The sequence below is a fragment of the Numida meleagris genome, chromosome 4, assembly GCF_002078875.1.
Source record: "Numida meleagris isolate 19003 breed g44 Domestic line chromosome 4, NumMel1.0, whole genome shotgun sequence".
Classification (NCBI taxonomy): domain Eukaryota; kingdom Metazoa; phylum Chordata; class Aves; order Galliformes; family Numididae; genus Numida; species Numida meleagris.
Window position 1 is genome coordinate 14,560,871 of NC_034412.1, and position 13,568 is coordinate 14,574,438.

The following is a 13,568-nucleotide window of genomic DNA, read 5'->3' on the forward strand; positions in this document are numbered from 1 at the left end:
ACAACCCACAAATGAAACTATGATCTTGTCTTATGCTTTCTCTTATCTGCCACAGTTCTATTCTAAAGTGAGTTCTAAGGAAAAATAAGATAGTGTGAAAGCAAAAATATTTATGTACGCTATGCATACAAAACAGACAACCAAGGGAGAAATGTTCCTCCTTATCAAAGACTTGTATTAGATGTATCCTTCTTCTAAGCATCTGCGGACAAGTTCCCCAGAAAAGATGCCTTTCATCAACTACAGAAGCTGTTACTCGTTATCATCATCTGTTTATAATCAATGAGAACAGTTGGGTGCTCAGCACTCTTGAAAACCGAACCAATTATTTAGGTCACTAGTTTTTAACCTTTTTCTATTTGGGGGCTCTTAAGCATTTTCCAGTGGACGCAAAGCGCTGTTAGAAATTTTGCTCATGTAGATAGCTGTCACTTTATTTGGCACTTAGAACAAACTGTCTAGAATTTATCCCTTCCCCTTTCATCCTCTTATGAAAATACTCTCAGTTTCCAAGTTGGAAAAAAATGCCACATTAATCAAATAAAGACATTTTCAGCTGAATTAAAAAAAGAATACCTGAATCCAACTGTTTTTAAGAACCTTGATAAAATTAGCAAGTTAGACTTCTTCAGTTTGTGTCTAAAAGTCTATGTTATAGTGATTACAACACAGGAAGGATGCAGTTCTGCAGATACTGCCCTTGCTGGCACAAACAGTTGCTACTGTGCCTTAGTCCTGCTGATCCTTCTCAATATGATCAAGGAACTGTTCCATAGGATGAAGAGTGATCAGGTGGGGACAAACACCTTTAAGTCAAAACAGCTGTCAGAAAATACTTTTGTGACCCTAAAAGCATTATTCTCGCTACAGTACTTCTGATAATTTTGAACATGGTTTTGAGCAAAGAAAGAAGGGGAAGAGTGCAGAAAAGCAAGGGACAGCACAAATACCCTATTTTGGTCATAAGAGTACAAAATAAAAGGTCCCAACTGCATCTACCATGTGACTTTACATTTCTAATTGTGCATTAGAACAAATGAGAGACAGACTGAGGCTGCCTCAGGAAGGAGCACTGGCTGAGATCTGGCCACAGCAAGTTTTTGGTGTCCCACCTACAGGTACGTTCCACCATCACTGGTGACTGGTAGCAGTAGAAACCGCTCCTGACACATCTGTCATGGGCAAGGATCGTTCTGCTCAAACATCCCTGCATCAAATGAGAACTGCAAGAGCAATCACTAACAAGCACAGACTGAACATAAAGTTGTTTGCAAGACCTTAGAATATTTCTAATGACATTTTACTGCTTGTTGTATTAATAATTATTACTGGAATATATTTTACTGTCTCTCCACTAAACTACTGTGCTACAGCCACTGTTCCTAACAGACCAAATCACATTTAACAGAGCAGACTCTTAATTTTCCAAATCAGTTCACCTTTGGCCTCAGCTCCAGCGACCAAGAAGTGTATCTACATCAGCTCTGTGGAAGCTTTGGTAATCGCTGGCACAAAGCGAAATACTCTGCACCAACAAACTCATCTCACATGCTGGAAGCTGCCAAACTACAGACAGAATACTTCAGCAAAGTAGAGGCTGAGAAGTTCCTAAAATAAAAGCAGGAGGGGGAGAGGGGAAGACCTGTCCTGGTTTTGATGAAAAAAATATTTAGTCCTGACTACTGTATTTAAATTAAATCTATTTGCTTTTCACATAGTTCGAATAGATGCTTTTTAATTATTGCTAATTGTTTAAGATACTGTTGTACGCCCCTGAAGATTTAAACAGAATAAATTTCATTCCTTTAAAATCTCTTTCAGCTACAGGCAATATAGTAAGAAGCCCCATAGGTATGGCAGTAAAAATAACCATAAAGACATAAGCATTTAAATGAGGAGAGCATGGAATACTTCCCACTAGACCAAAAAAAAAAAAAAAAAAAAAAAAGAAAGAAAAGAAAAGAAAGAAAGAAAGAAAAAAGCTATGTGTTTTGGAGACACAAGAGCCAAACCATGAAACACACAGTTGAAACATTTAGGATTACTATGAAAAAGGTCTATGTTCACTTGTTAAGGAATGTGCTAAGGCAGACTAAAGCATGTGAATGGCCCTTTCACAGGTCACAGATTCTATTCAGTTCTTGGACATTGTTATTATCCTACAGAAATAGATGGGCCTCATTAATATTCTGAACATACCTGAGAGAACATTCTTAAGGAAATCATCCTCTGGTGGTTTAGGTTTGTTGTGTTTTGGGGTTTTGTTTTTTGTTGGGGTCTTGGGTGTTACGTGCTTTTTGGTTTTGCTTTTAACAAGCAGTAGGTGTTACAAATAGTGTCTAGTTAATAAAGTATAAGCATAATTTTGGTGTCAAAAGTTTAATAAAGAGTCTACTTCTAGATATATTTGTTTATGCAAAAACTCAGATGTTTTTTTTTATTTTTAATTTTAGTAAACAGTTTTGCCATGTAGATTAAAGCTGAACTGCAGTCATTTTGCAAGCAATTATATTCTTGGCACTTTTCTGAACATAATATAACAATTACCACAGCAACTGCATTTTTATCATAGCACTCCAAGCATGCAGCAGGTTAATATCAGTGTAAAGCAACTTCAGATAATATTTCTAAGATGCTAATGTTTAGCCAATTTCAAATGTAGCAAACAGCTTCTGATAGCAACTGAGTTCTGCGCTTTTAAGATAATGTGGTTACAGGCCCTGATCTTACATAGAGTTGGACTGATGTCCCCCTTACAAAATGCTGGTAACGCTTGATGGGAGTCGAGCAAATCAGAATGCTGCAGCAGCTCCACGGCAAGGCAAGCTGTGACGGCAAAGTTAACTTTCTAAGGAACATAATGCACCACAGAATGGGGTTAGGATCCCATCTCTGCTATGGTGTCTCATACAGCTTTTCTGTTTACACCATCAGTTTTGGAAAGCATGAGCTGAGCGTTTGCATGGAACCCACTGCTGCCCTGAAATGATGTTGTTACTAACCCAATCTACGCTGGATTTTAAAGATATGCAGTTTGGTTTCAATTGTGTGACTCCTGCTGAGCGAGCTCAAAAAGAAATAACATCATTTTTGGGGGGCTTGGTTCTTCTCACTGCTGACCCTCATGGGAGTTTTGCTGTTGCCTTCATAGAGAGTATAAGCAGGCCCAGAAAATGGGTAATTGTCTGAAGTCATCTGAGCTGTGCCACCGCGCTATGGATTCAGGACACTGCTTCGATACAGTGACTTGATGTTCTCCTCTTAAATGTCTGGATGGCATACAAATATAGATAAAAGTAGATGACTAATTATCACATCTATTCCCAAAGCATGCATGGAGGGAGGCAGTAAAGAGGAGGGGAAGTTTGTGGGTTACTCCCACACATAAATCCTTTGTGTGTCAGAGGGTGAATAGACGCTACTTTAATCTATTGTGCAAAACTGTTGTAGAACAACAGTTAGCTGAAACAGTAAAGAAACAATACCAGAAAGGCAAATATCAAAATACCTCTCTGCTAAAATATTTGCTGGTAGTCATGTAATTCAGCCACACAGTGCATCCAGAAACAGAGTCAGATATTTTGTACTCAAACCATAATATGGCATATGTGGAAAAAAAAATCCCATTGAAATAAATAGACCTATTCATTTCAGAGACAGCGAAAAAGAGACGAACTTTCTTTGTCTTGCCACTTTAGAGCCCCTTGATAGCATTTTCCTTTTTTATTGTCTTTTAGATATAGATGCCCCTCTGCTTAAGTATCACCAAAGCTACTAGTAACAAATACCTAAATATATAACAGATGCATAAGTGCATCTTGGGATAAATACATTATGGACAATTAACTGTCATCATACCCCTCAATTACATTTTCACCCGCTCCTGTAGTGTACACCTGTGGCTTGTTAGTAATGCAATAAGTGTTGTAAAGCAACTCTAAGGTTCAAAGGTAGCTCTGCAAAAATCTGTTTTCCTCTTTTCTTAAATGTGCATTACATAAATGTAGAAACAGAGAAACAAACACGAGTGAAAAAGAACACCATCTCTTCTTTTACCAGCTGACACTGCTGATCAAGTGGAAATTTAAAATTTTCCTGCTATGTCACATATGAAAGAAACTTTGTGTGAAGTATTCAGCCTGATTCTAACTTCACTAAGGGAGAAATTAACCCAGAGAAGCAGCAAGTGAAACTCACTTTGGTACACTCTTAACATTATTTCCTTTCTCAGTTGTGCAGGGGTAATGCAACAATCATACACAGCATTTGAGAAAATTTTTGTAATGCACATCATTTCTGGTTGGAAGTAAAAGAAGATGTTGGAAGCACAACTAAAACTGATGCATATCTAGGCTACAGTATAATTAAGTCTAGAGCTCTGCAAAATTGGTATTTGTATAAGTTAAAGTAGCTATTGGATATTCTTCCAATAATCACACTTAAATCCATAATAGTTCCTGGAAGGATTATTTGTTATTAAATATGTGAGTGGCATAATTCAGTAAGCTCTGTATATGACATTGATGGAGTGCCTGTAAAGAAAAATATTAAACAAAAATATACTGTACAAATGGTCTTATAATTGTAGCTAGAGGCAAATCCAGCACAGAAATACCCCTCTTAGTTGATATCCCAGGGGCATTAGCACATCTGTGTTCCTGATATATTTGTTTATGCTTTAGATTTACATTGTCAACACAAAGCTTTTTTAAAATTATTATTCCTATCCTGAATTTTTCCAGCCTCACTTACTACCTCCTTTAACACCTCTGGACTCATGCATTACTTATTTGGGAAAGGAAACAGTAAGTCAGAGGCTTTTCTGAGCTTCAGCATGAGAGATGGAATGATTTTTGTAAAGATTCACAGATTCTGGCATTCCCATCACTTTCCCAGAACACAAGGAATCCCACCCAAAGCCTCACATGCCAGAGTCCAGATGACTCACTCCACTACAAGGCTGACTGAAGCATCAAGGCTGTGTCAGGCTGGGATATCCATCCCACCCGCTCCCCTCTCTGCAGAACCCCTCTTTCAGCCAAAGAGCTGTGAGGGCACAGACATGTCCCTGAGTGCTGTGTTCATACCTGTGTTCAACCAAGCAAAACTGTTCTCACAGAATTACCTCTTCAGACAGAAGAAGGAAATATCGTATTTTTTTCTCCAAAAACAGGACATAACTTGTCACATCCCTGGTTCTGATCCAGAACAAACCTATTTGGGTTATCAGGAATTGCCAGCTATTGGGAATTGCCAGTTACATTATAAATGCTTTCCATCTGACCTCAGTACTGATAGGTTGAACCATCTGAATAAAACAAATCTCACTCCTAGAGTGGGATTTCCTGTTGGGACAGTGACAGAGAAATATTTACCTACTTATCAATGCAGTTCAGCAGAGGTTCTTAATAACAGTTTTCCTTTTTCCTTTTAGCAAAAGAAAGCTTCCTTTTCAAGTCTTCATGTACTCTTTCTCAAATTGTCTATAAATTAAAAGTCAACTTCTTCATCCATGTAATGAGCAGTGGTGGCAGCTGACACTCGTACGGTTTTTGGCAGTTCCCTTTAATCACATTGTTTGTTCTTGCTCACCTTCTAAATGGTCTGCAAAGCAAAGTTGGAGGTCAGGACAGTGAAACATTCACAGATAACACTCAAGAGCATCATTTCATTCTGTCATAAGTGACACGCATGAGAGATACTAGGAGGCAGTATTTATTTATAGGTAAGAATCAAGTACGCACGGTTCGACCAAGAATACCTCATGGACTGTCAAATGGCAATATTTCATTGTGCTTAAACAGTCTTGAAAAGAATTGGGTTGGCTGGCTGCATGCTAACAGCCACTGGCCAGTCAACATAAGCTGAAGTGAAGAGCTGTATCATCTTACTTTTCTAAATCCATGGTCTCCACAGAGTTTAATCATGGTTGGATGACACAACACCAAATACAATCTGTCTTGCTGAGCAGTGACAGTGAGCTAACTTGCCTTTTTTCAACCACATACAAACAAAATATCTAAATGAGATGAGAAAGAGCAAGAGAAAAGACAAACAAATTTAAAAAGTGTTAGCACTAACCATATGGGGACAATATTTAGCACAAAAGGAAAGTATGGTTGAATCGAGAAAAACCATCTGAAACACACTGTACGCAAATTCTTTGATGTCTGGATGCCTCATTGCTTGGAACAGTTTAAAAGATCTGCAAGACCAGACCAAAGACCAGAAAAATGTGTCACAAGTTAAAATCCTGTATGATCCAGAAACTGGACTAGATGATCTAACAGAAAAACTTCATTTCTAGTAATTTTTTCTTGGAAATGGTTCATCACTTTTGGTAAAGAGCTGACTCCGTACAGAGAGTTACCTGTCTTTCCTGCCTCAGACACTTTTTTCCATATGATTAGAAAATTTATCAAAAAAAAATCTTAAAGAATATATCCTCTCCTTCAGACGTTGAATAGCAGTATATGAATTGCAATACTTTGGGATTGTAACTTCCACAATAATGACAGGAAATACCCTAACATCTATTGTCTAAGCACTTCTATTGACTAGCCAGGGCAAAATTGGAATCAGTAGCTTTTACACTGTTCTATAATTGGCCTGAATAAAATCTAATAACAAATCCACAGTGTAGTCGGAACTCATCTGTTGTTTGCACTTCCTACTTTGCAGATGAGACAGTCTCAAAAGACAGAGTAGGCTGAAGACTGGTTGGACAACTCTATAAGTGAAGTCTCAAGACTCTTGTCATTCTAGCTGTCTAAATTACTTAAACAGGACTCAGAGGGATTTAAAGGGGAGAAACGACATGACAAACAATTATATTCTAACACACTATTTATAACAATGCCCTTTCAGATTATTGTTCCACTCAGACTGACACATTACTGTAATCCCAGGGATGAATCAAGGGACTTAGAGTTAGATCGTGCACAGCTTGTAGGCATAAAAAAATACGAATAAAGAACTGACATTCAGGAAATATAGAGCGACTCAAGGATAAATTCTGCTGGGATGAGCTTAATTTATCAATGTCAATAACAACGGTGAACACATCGCAAGAATACATGCATATTAATTGAAAATAACTCAGATTAAATCACTGCAGTTTGACATTTTGAGATAGGCACTTTATCTTTTCAAGAAAGAGAGCACTATAAAATCTTTAATCTGAAAACACATCTTAATTGCATGTTATCACCTCCTAATTGCTTCTATATTATATTAAACATTTTGCTAATTACTAGCCTGATCATGGTGTAAATAGCTTGAGGCTAGAGCTCATAACCAGCTGAAGACAACTGGGCACAATGAGGGCCACAAAGAAGTTTATCACTTCGGTGTATTATCACGGACTTCCATCATTATCAGTGTCTATCACTCTTTATCTCTGCTTCCCTTGTGAGATAAAGAAGAGAGGCAATAATGTAGATCAGAGGTTGGGCTGCATTTCAGTTAATCCATCTATTTCTAGCTCTAGATTTCTAATATTCCCTGGGGACAAAAGTTGTCTGCCTACTGCTGTCACTAATCTACTGCTTGAACACTGAGGCCAGAATGCTATTTGCTCTACCACAACACTGGGTAATGGAGGTGCTCCTGGGCAGCTGGAGGTGCACGCTGCCTCTGAAACCAAAGGACATGGACGAAATGCGTTGCTGTGAGCAATCTACCTGCTTAGCTTCAGAGCCCGAGTAATACACAGACGATGCACAGAGAGCATCTGAGGCAGCACTTAGTGAACTCATTGGGAATGACAATTATTTATGTTTAGGCAATAAAAATGCTCATACAGAAGCACCGGGTGACCTAACAATGCAGGCAGTCATTTGGGCAGCAACTAATAATTCGGCCACAGTAATCATTTAGATAATTACTGTTACCTCAAATGAACAGACCAAAACATCATTTTTAGGTTTTTTTTCTTTTGAAAGGAAAACAATATTATCCAACATCATATTCAGGAATGAAGTAGCTTTGTGGGTTATAAACTGCATGGTAAAATAGAGCCTGACAAAACATGATTTGCATTTGCCAAAGAAACCAACAGTAAGAGGAAATTATTTGGCCAGCACACAGGTAAAATAGCTTTTCTCTCTTTGGCAGAACATAAGTTTAGTGAATGCAAAGAGGAGGTGGCAATATGTAGCCCATGAATTCTGCTCTCTCTATTTAAAATTGGGCTTTCACTACTGCTACTTTGTCAGGGCTTGCTGTAAGACGCCAGAGGCCTAAGTTTGTCTCTGCTAATAACAGCTTACTTTTTTATCCTTTGCATTGTGGCAGCAGCAAGGGATCCATGCCTGGAGCTTCATTTGCCAGAGGAAAATAACTCACAACTTCTTTCACTGAGCAGAAAGTTTACAAGCCAGGCAGAAAGAAAACAGACTGCAAATGAGGGAATATGAAAGACAGATGAGTTTAGGCCTGAGTCACCAGATGCCAAAACAAAGAGTTCTCAGCTCCAAACTGTTTTTCTCACTAAAGACCACACTTTATGGAATGGCATGCAGTTAACTGGCCAGAAAGTAATGCACAAATCTGAAGAAACCTTCACACCTTCTCCACAGGGCTGACTGCTCAGCCTTCAGACCCAGTGTCAGGGTGAGACTGGGGGCACAGACCCCACCGCAGCCCTCCCCTTCCACGATCCCCTCACACCTCCTGGACTCCACTCTGGCTCTTTTATTCCATAACATACTCCGTGGGCTACACTGCACTCTCTCTACCTAAATTCCTAAGATTTGAACCCATGCTCTGTCAGGGCCATCATAAAATAAATTAGAAAAGCATAGTTAATAAATTATAAGTGAGCGCTAACTCTGGTCCTGCATGCTGCCCACCTGATGCTCATCTCCTCTGAGGCCTCTGTGACACCATGCTGTCCTGTCTGCACCATGCTCCCTCCGGAGACACAAGCTGCAGCGTGACACTGACAGGAATCTGGGGTTGTGAAAGACTGTGTGTCAAAGCTTCACAAACTGGGCTTCCTGTCAACATTTCTCAGCTGCAAGCGCACAGAGGAATGAAATACAGCACAGCTAACCTGAAGGAAGCAATGATGCACAGCTGTTTTATTGTCTGGTATAGGTAAGACATTTTTAGGGAATACTTTCTGTCTTTTAATGAGCTCACAGCAGAAGGCCCTGAATTTATCTCAGTTGCCAGAATCCTCTCACTCTTTCAGGTTCTTATCATCTTTCTCTATTTCCTTCTCTCTTTGTTTCTAGTCTGTGCCTGTTTAAAGCACCTCAGCTCCTTTCTTCAGCTCCTAAGCAGTCCTTACAGGTGCCTGTGGTCTCCCCAAGAATTCCCTAATTTGCCTTCTTTACTTTCACTTAAGGCTATGAGGAAGCTGCGCCGTATTCTCATCTGTCGTTGTATCCAGAGCGAGGAGAGGGAGATGCTTCCCAGTAGAAGAAATGCTCTGCCCTGGGAGGTTGGTGCAAGGATGGGTCCCCTGCCCTTAAAAGCCATTTTAAGAACACTCTATATTAAAACATGGAGTGCATAGTCTGTACCACACAACACTGAACTCTCCCAAGGGCTTACTTCTGTGGTTGTATTTCAAACCCACGCTACACGTGAGTTTTATGATATTTGCTTGTTTGTGTTTTCTCCTCTGTGTTCACGTATTTTATCTCCACAGCCACTAATTCTTGATATAAATGATGCTAAGCAGTAAAGTATGGTCCATTAACTTGATTTTTAAAAGTATCTAAAATTTACGCAGTGATTTAAATAATAATATAAATTATATTAAGTATGTGCAGCAGCAGAGGGTACGGCCTCCTAAACAGAATGAATTTCTCCTTGGAGAGCACTGATTAGTTCATTTTTCCTAATGAATCTTTCGTTATAGTCAGAAGTTCCTTTTTTCCCTCTCACTGTCTCACTTACGAAGCATGCATATGTATATATGTATGTTCCATTTATATGTTTGATAGCTAGATTAAGTGATATCCTGCTTCACCTCCAGAAAGGGCACAGCACTTCTTAAGGAGGAAGCCACATTTCGTAGGTCGGGGAAACTGAGGCCAGGTCATCCCATCCACAGGTTCTCCATCTGCTCGGTCTACGGGTCAATCATCTCCAAACACGTAATCCATTGCTAAAACACTGCCTAGAAAAAAGTGGATGGATTGTGCTGCCTCTCTTAGTGAAATTAACTGTTGAGGCCAATTAAAAGGCATTGTCCATTCAGATATTCCATCAAAAAGAAGCAGCAGATGGCTTTGCATTGCTTTCTTGAGCATCTAGGAATGCACCTCTGCTTCTGTTCTCCCCCCACTCTGCATATTTACACCATTCTTCCCTAGGGCAGGGAGGAGAGAGAAGTCCTCTTATTCACTCATGCGCTTTTCATGCTCCTAGAAGACAAGCTGCCATCTGGTCTAATGAACTTTGAAACAAACTGCCTTTAAGACAACTTTCTTTTACCTGCAGTGATGTTCCTCTGGTGGTTGTTTACCATCACCCAGGTCATTTAGGCTGTAGTTTAAAATGCATCATGATTGTTGTTTTTTTCCTCTAGAACTATCAATGTAGGTAGTGCTTTCCAATAAGTGGACATTAATTCATGCTAAATTACAGTGGGATTCCCATGAAATTACACATTTCATCCACACGAATACTGAAAGAAATCATTATGATTAATGGTATAATTTATATGTGCATGTTGATGAAAGAATCATAATCTAGAGTAAATTAGTAGAGATTTATGTACTAATAATTTTGTTGTGCTCTAAGGTCCAGATGAAAACCAACTAAATGATGTTGTATTGACAGCCAGTTCGTATTAACATATCTTAAAGGGATAGTATAACAGTATCAAATGAAAAATTTCTGATCTATATTAGCTCCCATTTACCCTTTTTCCCCCTTCAGAATCCATAATTAGCATACTGCAAGGCATAAAGTTTCATCCCTTTCATCTTCACATATGTGCCAAAGAATCAAGGTAGATAAGATGAATGGAAATATTTCATCATCTAACTAACTTTTAACAGAGGAAAGTAAAGTAACAGACCTGCTCCATCCATGTGTTTCTGTGAGCATGAAGACCATGTGGCTTCATGCAGGGATGAGGATCTCTCAAAAGCTCACCCCAAAGCTCGCAGCACCCCAGCTTTCACCTAGGACAGCTGTGGCAGCACTCTATGCTTGTCCTGGCTACCCATCATGTTGTTTACTGTGTTGACTGCTGTGTCACACCCGAGCCCCTTACCAGCTATACCCCAGGCACATAGTGTGCTCCTGACTCAAATGAGGGACATGGTTTAGTGGGCATGGTAGGGATGGGTTGACAGTTGGACCAGATGATGATCCTAATGGTCTTTTCCAAACTTAATAATTCTATGATTCTATGATTCCATGAAATGCAGTCTTCATTGCTTTATGCAGCTAATAGAGCTGTAGCATTTGGGGAATTCACAGGCCATGAACTGAATTCATCCTTGAATTTCCATACAGGAAAATACCAGCAGAAGCAAATTCCTCATTGCCAATATTTTTAAGTGTTTATTTCTAACACTGAAGCGCAATTGAGGCTGCGGGTATTGTGGGACTTTAAAAAACACAGCCTGCACTGAAGAGGCCACGTACCAGTGTCACGCAGTCACCTTGTGCAGTTCAAAATGTTGGCTGGTGGTAAACATGTGAAGTACAGTGCATTACTTAATATTCTGAAGAGAGGATTGTGAATCATTTTACATTAATCACTAAAGCAAATGTTTATAAAATGCATCTCTGTGTATAATCACCAGCTGATCTTACCTCTGCAGTTCTTACAGGAAATAGAAAATGGAACATAGGTTAAATTCTACTTCAGTTCTCTCTTAAAAACAAGGATAATTTGCTGACCTGGCAAAACTTGCAATATTGTTTTCCTACAGTGCTCTTTGTACATCATTCTTTTCAAATATTTTTTAAAGAAATAGTCTAACTTAGTCAAAATAGTCTTAGGTTTTTGCAGGAAGTTACTTTATCAATCTATTGCAACTCGGATAGGACTCCTCCACAGAGAGTTTACAGCTCAAACAATCTGCAATTTCCTTGAAGCAAACAAATATCCCCTGAGCTCCAAGTCTGTAGTGACGTGAGACAACAGCAGCACTACTACTGTACTTCAGTAATTTAAACAAGATCCAGAATGTCTTCCTCTTCATCTTCCCTTTCAAATTAGATATTTTAATGTTTTGCTGCTGGGACATATTTTCTCTGTAGCACAGAGCTGAATATTAGAGGCAATGTTTTAAATTTCATACAATCTGAGATACATTAGCTCATAACAAAGCCTGTTGGAGGATTAACTCTCTTCTAAAGGGAATCCAATGTCAGTTTGCAAAAGGAGAAATGACTGATGGCAACATTATTAATGACAAGCAGCTCATTTCTATGCAATTTTACCTAGCTACTACTTATGGAACCTGCAGCCACTATACATTATGCAGAATACCTAACTAATTTTCAAAATCCTTGCTTAAAACTTAATTCAAGGGAAAGACCTCTTGATCTTACAAAGGGCATTATTGCCGGAGATTAAACTGCTTGATGCTATGTATTGTTCTAGCTGTAGTCAAGAGGGAATATTAATTGAGATGTTCCATGGATTACAGTGTGTATTCCACAGTGGTTCACATGTTTCCTGGTGGTCTTTCCAACAGGAATAGCACAAATGAGGGGAATAAGACGGATCATTTTGAACCTTAGTTGTTAAGCCATTGTTCTGTTGTGCACAAAAGGTAATGCTTGGTTGATTTGCTTTATTTCTGAGCTGTTCTGATTTTTTCCCTGTGCACCTAATCTCCACCACTTCCTCTGTGAGTCATCAGCAGCTGGACCCAGTGAAACCACAGGAATTGGCTCCTGGTAAAGAGCTCTAATGGTGCTATTACTCAAGTTCAGTTCTCTTTAAGCCTAGTAAAGAAGCATCATGAGTCATATGGTACAGACAAGAGTTCTTTTGCATTTGCTTCTTTAGGAAAATCAAAACCCATGCTTTGCTTTTTCTAAGTGATTAAAATGAGTGTCTCCCGTACCCATCTCCCTCTGCATGCCCTTTGCAACAGGGATGAAATGTCATTTTCCTTTGAATTCCTCATTACTTTCTCCTTGCACTTACCCATTGTATAGCCTTTTTTAAAAACAAGTTCTTAAAAATAAAACAAAACAAAAAATCACAACCATTTAGCTCTTCCCCTTCTGCTCATTTTCATTGCGCAGAAGTGCAATGTGATTCACACCTTTGATTCAGCTGATTTGATTAGTTGTTGCTGCCATACACCTGCTGCTGTCACGGTAGTAGCCTGTATTTGTGGCGTAAGTTCCTGCTGTCTGTCAGAACAGGTGGATATTGTATAGTAGATTGAAAAGAATGGTTTGAATGGCAATTGTTCTGCATCCCTGCTTACACAAATCCAGCACAAGGTGGGCCCATCAAATTAGTCTCTCCTGATTTGCCTGCAGTTACTAGGATGGTCACGTATCTTATTTAAGCTAAGGCTGATTTTCAACTGCAGATGTGAATAACCTTACCAGATGAAATTTATAGTAAGATG

At 39.1% G+C, this 13,568-nt stretch overlaps 1 long non-coding RNA gene across 2 annotated transcripts in view; it reads right to left on the reverse strand.

Moving 5' to 3' along the window:
- LOC110398216 overlaps nt 1–13,568 on the reverse strand; it is a 292,377-nt gene that overhangs the window by 87,049 nt on the left and 191,760 nt on the right. For both annotated transcript variants that reach the window (XR_002438264.1, XR_002438263.1), the window contains one exon: nt 5,376–5,604. This is a non-coding gene — a long non-coding RNA (uncharacterized LOC110398216). The remainder of the gene's footprint in view (nt 1–5,375; nt 5,605–13,568) is intronic.